General features: G+C 36.6%; 1 non-coding gene across 1 annotated transcript; it reads right to left on the bottom strand.

Moving 5' to 3' along the window:
- Positions 1-9,644: 9,644 nt before the first annotated feature.
- On the bottom strand, positions 9,645-9,751 carry LOC141698790 (small nucleolar RNA R71). Its single transcript, XR_012565292.1, has one exon. It is a non-coding gene; the product is annotated as a small nucleolar RNA R71 (small nucleolar RNA).
- Positions 9,752-12,615: the final 2,864 nt, after the last annotated feature.

Consider the following 12,615-nt stretch of genomic DNA (forward strand, 5'->3'; position numbering starts at 1 on the left):
AATGTATTCTAATTTTATTTTGAATTTATTCAAGTAAAAGTTAGAATTAATTCAGTCCACTTTTAGGGACAAACTGGGTATTTATTTGACATTTCGATCAGTTAAATTTGAGTTCTCTTTAAGAGTGAATTAAAATAACTTCTCGATATGTACTTCACTTCTCTAAATGACTTCTCGATAGACAAACTCCATATATCTATTTTTGAGTTCTCGACAAGTCATCTTCTTTTACTATAAATACCCAGACTTCTCGATACATACTTACTTACAGCTTTCGATATCTAAAGTGACCTAGTTTTCAATCCATAACTGTGTTCTCTCTCATTTTTCACTCTTTCTCAGAAATCTTTCCTACCCTTTCATTCTCATCAATCAACTATGGCTCAAAATGTTGCTAGGGCATCTATATAAGAGAAAGGAACTAATTATCTTGCTTTCACTGATGCAAACCAAGCTCCTGATAGTTTCAAGGGGTTTGTAAAACTGCTGTCTGAATCCTATCTTGCAGGTGCCTTGACTGCAAATCTAGTACTGTATCTAGATGTGCTGCATGATTTCTGGACTACAGCTGTAGTGAGGACTGATGTAACAACGATTCTCTCTCTCTGGTGGTGACATGCACAATTGGAGGCCAATAAATAGAATTCAATGATCAAGATGTGAATAGAGCTTTGGGGCTGCCAATTGAGAAACTAGTGGATGTGCCAACTCCCGATGAGCTGACTGAGTTTATGGACTTCATCAATTATGGTGGGAGAATCAACCTGTCAAGCTTAAAAAAAACCAATCCAAGGAAAGAGTGGTCATTCATCTTTGACTCTGTAGTAATGGCATTTACTTGCAGAAAAACTGGATATGACAATATCTTAAGTGTTGTGCAAAAGCTGGTGTATTCAATTGCCCACAACAGACACCTGAATGTTGGTCTACTGATCTTGGAAGAACTTGCAATCAGGCTGATTATGCCCCTAACAACTAGAGGTAAGGAAATATTCTTTCCTAGATTTATTATGTCCACTTTAAATAATAAAGTAGCTAACATACATCTGTTGAATGGTATAGATAGTACTAAGATAGGCAATTGTAAGCAAGTATCCAAGATAATATTTGGCTCACTTACTACAAAGAATAAGGTCAGTGTAAGTCTGAAAATCACTCCATTTATTTTGGAAAGATTTAGGACTTATCCTTATCCTATGCCTGACATAAGATCAAATGCACAATCTAGTACAGCTATGATTCCCGAACCTATGGAAGTACAAACACATGATCACCAACAGGGATCTTCCCAAGCTGCAATCATTCTTTCACAACCTTTAGAAGCTAGGAAACCAACTACCTCATCTTCTCAAAAAGGTGAGGCCAGTAAAAAGAAGAGAAAGGGGATAAACCTAGCTGCGATAAATGAGAGTGGTGAGGAGAAAGCTGAAAGAGTACCACTCTGGTCAAAAGATCCAAAAGAAGTAAACAAACTGAGCTGACCACTCTATCTTCCTCTACATCCTCCCAACATGATGCAGTTGTAAAAATAACCAGGAGTGAGTCTGCACAGCCTGCACAAGAAGAAATTCAAGTGTATGGTAGGAGAAATAAGGAAGGCACTCACTGTGAGAGCACATCTTTTGAAGCTCCCTCATCTATTCAGGGGGAGCTTCCAACACTCACAACTGAGCAACAATTTCTTCTATCTAATATTACTTCTATTCCAATTCATTTGACTCCATTTCTCAAGTGCACCAAAAATCAAGTGACTTAGCTCAAGAAGCTTTGCTCACCACCCAGACACCTCATTCAGATGGTGAAAGGCTACATGCTGGGGTAGACCTTGATGATACCATCACAAACATGGGGGGTTCATCAGTCTTTACTGAAGACTCCATGGATATCTCTAATGCACCTTCATGTGCAAAACAGTCCTCACAGACTGAAAGGTTTGAGGGTAGTACTCCTGAGGGGGAGCTATCTAAATCCTCTCCAATTCAATTGGAGGTTCCTTATGAAGGAACAACTCCCCTCACAACCCTAGCAGAAATTGCCTCTATAGTTGAAGCTAGGAGTACAATTACCCATGTTCCTGTCATAGGGAAGGCAAGCTTAGCACATTCAAGTGCCAGTGTGTTGCAAGACACACAATGGTTTGAGGCTGGTGCACATGGCAGTAACCCAGTCAAATCCCCTCCAATTCAATTGGAGGTTCCCACTACAAGTGGAGGATAACCTACTGTCATAACCACAGAGAAATATGTGGCAAACTATGATTTCAGTCACAGGAGTTTCTGATGAACCATCAAGCTCTCAATCTCAACAGCCTCACATACTCTCTCAGTGGCTACACGAATCTGCCTCTCAACCAACGCCTGTAGATGATCTAATGGTAGAGCAGATCTCTGGATTGGCTAACATCTCACAACATCTTTTAACTTCAAACATGAGCAACCAAGATTATCAAGCCATTATGCTTGCTTATAACGAAGAAGTTGAGGAGCAAAAGGAGAAAATTGTCAATGATGCTGAGCTAGATGGGAATGTGGATGCATGGCTGTCTGAGGACTTTGCCTTGGAGATAAATCAAGTTTTGGCCAAATTTAGAGAAGAGTATGTTACTATTCTGGGCAGCAATGCAAAAGACTTGAGTCCAGGAGCTGTCTATGATGCCATTACAGATGTATACAAAGCTCAGCTCAAAGCATTTCATCTGTTTGGTAAGGCTCTTGAAATCAAGCTCACTGGTCATGAAGACAGAATCATAAAACTGGTGAATGAGAAAATGGACAAGATCATACCATCTCTAGAGCAGAACTCTTCGAAATTCAAGCATTTTTATGAGCAAATTGCTAGGATGGATCTTGCCTCTATTGAGAGGGAAGTCAAAAATCTCAAACTATCCTTCACAAATCTTCATACAGTGATCTAGCAACAAATTACTCACACAAATGAGACCAAAGTCCAGCTGGATCAACTTCACCAAGCAGATATAAGCCTTCAGCATTGCTGATGAAAGGGATCAAAGAGGATATAGAATAACACTTTGGCACCTCTAGTAGCTCTTATCAGCCTGGATCCATCTCAACAAATCTGCACATTCAGTCTCTATAGGATCAAGTCACAGCATTGCAAGACTCCAACTCCTCTCTCACTGCATAAGTTCAGGTTTTGACATATCTTGTCAAGGGCCAACAAACAGACATCTAAACTCTGGTGGACTCCCATAAGCATCTTCAAATGCAAAATTCCATAGCTTTAGGAGCCATCATGGGTAAACTCAACATACCACTACCTTGTTTGCCTAAACAAGTAAGACCTGAAATCCCTACTCCCTTTCTCATACCTGTCAACAAGACTAATGGGGAGATAGAGGCTAGGTTGGCACAGTCAAGGTGATCTCAACAAGTCCAAAGTACTGAAGAGAGTTTAAATCGAAAAATTGATATTGGAATGGAGAGACTTTTTAAAGCAGCCGAGGGTCCCGGTCAAAGCAGAGAATTTGATGAACTGCTTAAGGCACCTAGATTTCTCTCAATAACAATTTCTTCACCTACAAGAAAGCATTGGACAGGACAATAAACTCAATAAGAGTGATCTTGGTAACTAAAGACAATTTCAAGGAAAGAAGGATAGTGGTCAACATCAATAACTCAGGGGTAGACAGATGTATGCAGGTGTCCCGTAACTATCTTATCTCTAGGAGGGAATCTGAATTAGATGTTTTGATAAGCAAAGTCAAAATTGTGATTCATGAAGATACTCTTGCTAACAGAATTGAAGAATGCACAAGTAGTTGCTTTCCCAGAGGCTTATCTACAGCCTAGCAAGGGAGTGACATACATTTGTTCTACTACCAAACATTTCAAACAATTTCAAGTTCCTAAACAATGTGTCATGGCAAATAAAAGGCTCATCATGACTCTTGAAACTGAGCTGAAAGTAAAAAGGAACAAGACTGTTGAAGATGAGGAGATGATAAAACTGTTGAGAAGATATCTGGATAATGCAGAAGCAAACTTGCCTAAAACAAAAATCAACAAGGATGATTTGGACGATGATGAGCAGAAGAAAGATGATCAAAATTTTATGGCTTAAATTGAAGTCAGTCTACTAAGCCATCTGGAAACAGGGATGTAAAGAAGAAGGATGATGACAAGAAAGATGAAGACACGAGGAGAAAAAGGGAAAGGAAGAGCAGAAAACCTCATGATGACTCAAAAACTCAAACAACCCTAAATATCCAGACACAACCACCTCAAACCTCAGCTCAACTCACAACATCAACTGTCTCTAACATCAAATCTTCCCAAACACCTAATCCAAAATTTCTTTACAAATAAACTGCCAACTCCTTCCTAAAAATTCCAATCACCTCAAGCCTCACAAACTTCAAGAAAATAACAACCCTACCTTTAGCCAAACCTTCACTAAAATTCAATCTCAAATCTGTGGGAAGAAAGCCTAAGAAAGTCAAGCCTGTAAAGGAAGTGGAAGTCACTGAAAGGGCCATCTGGAATTGCTTCAAAAAATCTAACTTTCTACTTCTAAATTGGTGCATCACAGATGAAGATCATTTCCAAACTTCAGCTGAGGAAAGTGTCAAAGTCTGGGTTGTATCACTGAGAGAAGTTAGAGTGTATTTTAAGGATGGTACATTCACTCTTCTAAACAAAGACTTAATGGATTCTTTGACTCCTGCAGAAATTAAGAGAGTGCTAAGTTTGTTAAAAGGCAATGACACTGTTACAAGGACTTGGAGATCATCTGTGGCTGAATGGTTGATTGAAAGGGAGGAAACAAAGAAAAGAGATAAGGCCGAAGCTGAAGAAAGAATAAGGAAACATGATGAAGAAATAGATATGTTTATAAAAAGATCAGAAGAGTTGAAAGCAAAAGGAATGAGCAGAATTTCTAAAGATGGTAGATTTCTAAACATTAAAGTTGGTGGATTCTCAAGATTCAATTTAGAGTATCTGGACGAAGGGTACCCTAAGGCAGCAAGGCAAAAACTTATGGAAGCTCTAAGTGGAACACTCATCATAAAAGAACTTGAAATTCTTCACTTGAAGGATAAACTTAGAGAGGAAGCAGATGTAAAAACTGTCTTTACCTGATTCATATAATCCTGGAACTTGGTGAATCTTATGTTGTACAAGTTGTAATTTTATCAAGCTTTATGTTTTAATCTTATCTTCCATCAGTTTTAAACTTGGGGTTAGTCTTGTTAATAGGCATGAATTTGTGTGAAGCAATCTTCTCACAAATTGGGGGAGATTGTTGTAAAAGACATGCATGTACTTTAACAAGACTAAGATAACTTGTTAACCCTGAGTAAGTTGTATTGTTATCTAAATTTGTATTCTGTACTTGTAACACTTAAAGTCTGTAAAAATTCAAAGGAGCAGACTGAAGTCTTTTTCCTAAAACAGTATCAAGCCTAAAGATTCTATCTGGAAGAAGATCAAGAAGATCATGCCTCAGAAGAATTTTGAAGAAGCTTGGAGTTGAATACATCTGTTTGGAGAAAAATGTTCTAATTCAAGATCTCTACAAGTCACAAATTTAATGTTATAGAGAAGTCATTCGAGAACTCCAGAATGACTTATCGAGAAGTCATTCAAACTCCAGAGAGTACCGACGGATAAGAAATATCTACTTGATGGATGAGCTATATATCCACTCGATGGATAAATAACATCTACTCGATGGATGAGCAATATCTACTCGACGGATAAGCTATACATCTACTCGACGGATGAGCAATATCTACTCAACGGATAAGCAATATCCACCGGGAGTAGAAAAGTCAGGAAAGCTACTCGAGAACTCAAAAATATATCGATAAGTCATTCCTTCACTAGAGAACTCAGAGTTATCGACAAGTCTATATCCATTCGAGAACTCAGAGATATCTAAAAGTCAAGTGAAGTTATGAAGACTAGAGATCTCGATGAGCTGAAGACCTCTACAAGCCAAACTCATCATGGAGTACTAGAGATCTCGATAAGCCTTTGTACTTATCGAGATATCAAGTGTTCAAATGAATCAAACTGGAGATCTCGAAGTATAGTCTCAAAGTACAGAATTGCAGATCAGTTTAATATCCTAGATAAACAACTAACAAATAATCCAACAGCTGGATTGACAAGTCTACAAAAAGCAGCTTGAAGTATGTGCAAGATCAATGACAAAAATTAAATGACAGATGAGGATTAAAGTAAACACGGGATGCTAAAGATATGCTAAGCCAGAAATGGAAGATTTGCTTTTCTATAAATAGAAATGACAAGTGACAGTTTAGAAAAGCTAATAGCATATTTATTATCCACTGTAAACCAGCAGTTAACTGAGCTATAAAGTTAACACTGGTCCTCTAGTTAGAAGTAACAATTTAGATCAAAAATTCTTGTAACACTCTCGAGAAGAAGCTGAGCTCTTTAACTTCAAAGAGCTTAGAAATTTTATAGCAAAACATCTTAATTTTTAATACAAAAATTAAGTGAGTTTTGAAGATCTGTGTTCTTTATTTTATGCAAGTTTTATTTCTGCATGAACACCTTTTTATACAAGATTTAATTTACTGTTCAACCATTATCTTTCAAGAAAAGCCTAAAATCAGAAAAAACAAATTCACTCCCCCTCTGTGTGTGATTCATTACCTAACAAGATCTCTCATTACTCTATAGTTTATTTGACATGTAGAGGTCTCTGAATTCTCTATAAGAGAATTTAGCTTGTCGAGATCTCTCTACTTCATGTCTTCACTTTGGCTTATAGACATCTCTGAGTTCTCTAGTGACTAATTGACTTGTCGATAACTCAGAGTTCTCCAGTGATATTTGACTTGTCGATATCTCAGAGTTCTCTAGTGATAGTTGACTTATCAATATCTCAGAGTTCTCTAATGATATTTGACGTGTCGATATCTCTGAGTTCTCTAGTGAAGAAATGACTTGTCGATATCTCCAATCTTCATGTCTTCAATTTGGCTTGTTGATATCTCAGAGTTCTCTAGTAGTTTTCCTGACTTCTCTATAAATCATTCTGGAGTTCTCGAATGACTTCTCTATAACACTAAATCTGTGACTTGTAGAGATCTTGACTTAGAATATTTTTCTCAAAACAGATTCATTCAACTCCAAGCTTCTTCATAATTCTTCTGAGGCATGATCTTCTTGATCTTCTTCCAGATAGAATTCTTAGATTTGATATTGTTTAAAGAAAAAAACTCTAGTCTACTCTTTGATATTTTTACAGACTTTAAATGTTATAATACAAAATTCAAACTAAGATTACAATACAACTTACTTAGGGTTAATTTGACTTAGTCTTGTTGTTGTACATGCATGTCTTGCACAACAATCTCCCCCAATTTGTGAGAAGATTGCTTAACACAAATTCATGCCTGTTAACAAGACTAACCCCAAGTTATAATGGAAAATAATATTAATACATAAAAATTGACACAATTATAACTTTTATACATTAGGAGATTTATAGAGTTTAAATATTTACAAGCATCAGGTAAAGACTATTTTTGCTTCTGCTTACTGTTAAGTGGCATTTATGACACTTATTTATGCTCTAATAAGCTTTGAGTTGGTGTATTTGTACTTAAGTTATTTGTGTTTTAACGTGTTTCAAGTGTTTTTGTATTTCAGGCTTTACTTTGTGAATCAGGTGAATTAGCATTATTTTGATGCTAATATGGTGTTTAGGATGTATTGAAATAATAGCTTGAAAGATTGGCTCGAAGCTGCAAGGAATAAAGAAGAAGAAAAAAATAAAATTTTGGCAGAAGGCAGGCTCGCCCACGCTGGTATTGCGCGCGGCCGCGCCGGGGAAACAGAAAGTCAGCACGCCCCCGCGTGGGATAAAAGAAATCCTGATTCTTTTACAATTCGAATTCTGGACTCCTGGGATGCATGGACTGCTATATAAACATAACTTAGGTCGTTTTTTCAATATATATATATTCAGATATTCAGAGTTTTAAGACATCAAGGAAGGAGAGGATGGCAAGAGACCTTTTGGCATAATTCAACAAAGGCGAAGACGAACTAGTTTATTCTTGTGAATCTTTGTTTTGAGTTGTAATTTGGATGCTTGTTTCTTGTTTTGCTGAACCTATATTCGTGTGTGTACTTTGTTTTATTTATTTGTATAAAGACTACGTTTGCTATATCATGTTTTCATTGGAACCCACGTTGGCGATGAGTTCGATTATGGGCTAATCGTTATCGTGGGGTTCTAGCGGATTTATTTATGGATTTCTTTAGTTAAATTGTTTGATGCCTTAGTATGTGGTGATTTTATGATATCCTAGTATTGGTTGTGCTTATTCGTCTTGTGAGCGTCGCGAACTTATAAGATAGTATTTTAATTCTTAATGAAGCGAAAGTGAATTTAAGGATTTAGAACTTGCCATGCTAGCATAGGTTCATGTATATTTATGCATGATTCGTAGGTAATTTTGACCATCGTACTTGCCCTATGTAATCAAGATAGATAACTTGTGCTTAACACGTTATGTTGTCAAATTTTATAGACATATAGGGCCTCAATATAATTGGTGCCTATTCAGCTTCTATCTCTTTTGTGGATGTCTGGTAGAATGGTACTCATGCAACGAAAGTTGACGTTTATCAGTTTCGTGTTGTCTGATTAGAGTCATCACCATTGCATGTTATGGTTGAGAATAATAAGGCTATTAAATGAAGTATTTAATATAGTTAGGATCTCATGTTTGTCATATATATTAACTCAGTCTATCTTATTCTCGTAGTTATAATAGCTAGCGTAATTCTTAGTTATAAATATTCTCAATTTGTTATCGTCTTATCATTGAATAATAACCATACATTGTTGCTTAGGTGCGTAATTTAGATAGTTAACCAATATAGTCTCTGTGGGATCGAATTTGATTTATATCTTATACTACTTGCGAACTCGTATACTTGCGTGTAATATTAGCGCGTGTTTAGCGACTAACAAGTTTTTGGCCCCGCTGTCGGGGACTGCAGTGTTAATTACTAGTTTATGTGCTTTCCATCAGTGGTCGTTAAAGTTCATTGACTCGAACATTGTTACTTATTTGTTTTCTTGTTTTATTTCAGGTGATTTAGTGAGGGTGTATGCATACGCATTCGCGTACTCGTAAGAGAACACTGGATAAAGCCGAGGAAGAACTTGTGGTAGTTCGTAGGGAAGTTTTTGAGGAAGAAAAGAAGGTAGAAGAAGAAGAGAAAGTTAAAGAGCCAATTGTAGTAGCTATGGGTGATCAAGCAGAAAATCCGAAGGCTTTGATGGACTTCTAAGCCTAAGATTAATGACATTCAGTCTAACATCATTAGACCAGCCATCGTGGCTAACACTTTTGAGATCAAGTCAAGCACGATCCAGATGATACAGAACTCAGTTCAGTTTGGGGGTTCTCCTACCGAAGACCCCAACATCACATCAGGGATTTCATCGAGATCTGCGACACTTTCAAGTTCAATGGTGTGACTAAAGATGCTATCAAGCTGCGACTCTTCCCATTCTCTTTGAGGGACAAAGCTAAGTGCTGGTTACACTCTCTACCGGCAGGGTCTATCACAACTTGAGAAGATCTTGCTCAAAAATTTCTCACTAAAGTTTTTCCCATGGCGAAGAATGCAGCAATCAGGATTGCTCTTATCTAGTTTGCGCAGCAAACTGGAAAATCTCTGTGTGAGGCTTGTGATCGATATAAGGAGATGCTAAGGAAGTGCCCACACCATGGCATGTCTGATTGGATGATTATCAACTGTTTTTACAATGGATTGGGTCCTACTTCTAGGCCTATGCTTGATGCAGCATCAGGAGGAGCCTTGTGGGCTAAGAGCTATGATGAAGGTACGAACTTATTGAACTGATGGCTGCTAATGAGTACCAGAATCCTTCCCAGAGACTGACTCAGGGAAAAGTTGCAGGAATTCTGGAGTTGGATGCAGCAACTGCTATAGCTGCCCAACTTAAGGCTTTGACAATGAATGTCGACACTTTGGCTAATTATGGAGTTAATCAAATCACTAGTGTCTGTGAGCTTTGTGCTGGTGCCCATGAGACTGATCAGTGCGCAATTTCGAATGAATCAGCTCAGTTCGTGAGCAACTTCCAGCGATCGCAGCAACCTGTGCCAGCCACCTATCATCCAAACAACCGCAATCATCCTAATTTCAGTTGGAGCAATGCTCAGAATGCGGTTCAACATCCTTATCATCAGTATTCAGCTAAACAGTATAACCCCCTGGTTTTCAGCAACCGCAGTATGCACCAAAACAACAACTCTATGAAAGGAATATGTCCTAAGTCCAATCAGGTATTAGGATTTAGGAATAACTCTTTATATAATCTGTTTTGATTTCATTGATATTAATAAAGACTTGTTTTGTTTTTATTACGGGCTTTATCTATTTAAGTGTTTAAATAAGATATACCATAGTTAGAGTAAAGTTTTTTATGGATTATGATGAGATCATAATAGTGAGACCTAAAAAGATGATAACTCTAAACTTAAATAGTTCCTGGTCATAGGATTACTAACTGGTAATTAATAATCCGCAAAGATCGGTACATACTATGCTTGCTTCATTATGAAGGATGTCTGTTCTCATAGACATTTGTGTGGTGACACTATAGCTAGTATGTAGGTGCTTATTATGGAATAAGTTCACTGAACATGACTCGCCCAGCTGAACAACTGATGGAGTTCACTCATGTGTCAGCAGTTGTTCGCTTAGTGATAGTTGTACAAGTATCCTTAGACTTGAGGTCATCATAGTCATCTTGTGTACACTGAACTATGCTTTGGTTTAGTTCTTAGTCTCCAGGGACAATTATTAGGGCTCTTCTGGGTATAGGAATTTGTACACGAAGATAGTGTATGATCAATAAAGGATCTACCCCTTCCAGTGAAGGAAGCGAATGTTCAAGGCTGATCCACTTATGCTAGTTCAGGAATCTCTGGCCAGAGTAAATGAAATTAGAAAGGAGTTTCTAATTTGCATAGAACTACGCATAATAGATGGTAAGCAAGTGATTGAATTAGATAGGCTTGACACGAGATCCATGCCTTGTATTTAATCAGGACATTGTAGGGTAGAAGGAGTTTATTGTACGGTAACTATTCACTGACAGGTTCTTGGTATTCTAAGCAGTGAATTCATATTATCCGGATAGTCGCGATATATTGAAAAGCATCACTCACGATGTAGAATAAATGTGATTAATTAATTAATCATATTTAATAAATTAGAGAATTTATAAAAATAATGATAAAATAGTTTTATTATTATTTATTTCTACTACCGGCTTAATATTGAATCTACAGGGTCACACCATAAAAAGAGAATGATTTATTGGTGGAGGAATTAATTAATAATGGCTAATAATTATTTATTTGTTAAATAAATAATTAATTGGCAAATTTAATAATTAATTAAATGAGATTTAATTGATTATAAATTAATTAAGAAAAGTTCTTAATATTATTAATTAAAGGATTTAATTTTTGGAAATTAAATCAAGAGAGGGAATTATTTCTAAAGTGTTTAGAAAAAGTATTAATAATTAAAAGGTGTTTTAATTATTAATGAGAATAATAAATGGGATAATAATAATATTATTTATGGGAAAATTTCAGCTGAAAATTTTGCCTATAAATACACTATTATAGACCCTATTTTATTTGAACCCTAGAAACCCAAAAGTTTTAGAAAACCAAATTCTCTCCACCTCCTCCTCCTCCTAAAAGTCGTTTTCTTGGTGGATACCGGTGGAGTGCTTCACACTTGAGGAGCAACTGCTAAGGATCTCTGATCGTTGTCTCCGAATTATTTTTAAAGGTTAGATTCGATCCCTCGAATTTTTATTCACGATTTATATGCTTTTATTTGGATTTTGTATGTGTAAAAGTGTTTTTCCACGCCCCGCTGCGTTTAAAAATCCAACAATGGTATCAGAGCATAGGTTGTATGCATATAGATATGTGGTAAAAATTTCAGAATTTTATGTGCTTGTATGAATTAATTATGATTTTTACAAGTTATATCATGGATAAATTTTGTCTGATGAGAAATCGTTTCTCATAATAATTTTGAATGTTGATCTGGGTTCTACAAGTGTTGTAGATCGTCTGGGTATTTTTTTCATAATTTTAGGATGTATAGATTTTTTATTATGAATTTTTGAAGTTCTTACAATTAAATTCGTAATTAAATAAGTAAATATATGTATATATAGTATATATATATGTTTATATACATCTGCTGTGTTTATATTATCTGACTGCTGGTGCACGGAGAAAACAAACAAGACAGACATGTCAGGCGGCTGTCAGGAGATGTCACGCACGTTAATCGAGAAGAATGGCGGCTGCTGAATAAAAAAAAAATATATATAGGGGTGTAACGCATTCCGGGAATGCGTTACACACCTGTGGCGCATTCACGGAATGCGTTACACCCTTTAATGGCTTAAAAGGGGTGTAACGCATCACTGGAATGCGTTACAGCCCTCTGTTGATTTTAAAATTGATTTTCTGGGAGTTTCGTAACTCCGTTTTAGGCGTGCAATATACCGTTGGATTCGTTTTTTCGAGACGGGTCT

The sequence above is a fragment of the Apium graveolens genome, chromosome 11, assembly GCF_009905375.1.
Source record: "Apium graveolens cultivar Ventura chromosome 11, ASM990537v1, whole genome shotgun sequence".
Lineage (NCBI taxonomy): Eukaryota > Viridiplantae > Streptophyta > Magnoliopsida > Apiales > Apiaceae > Apium > Apium graveolens.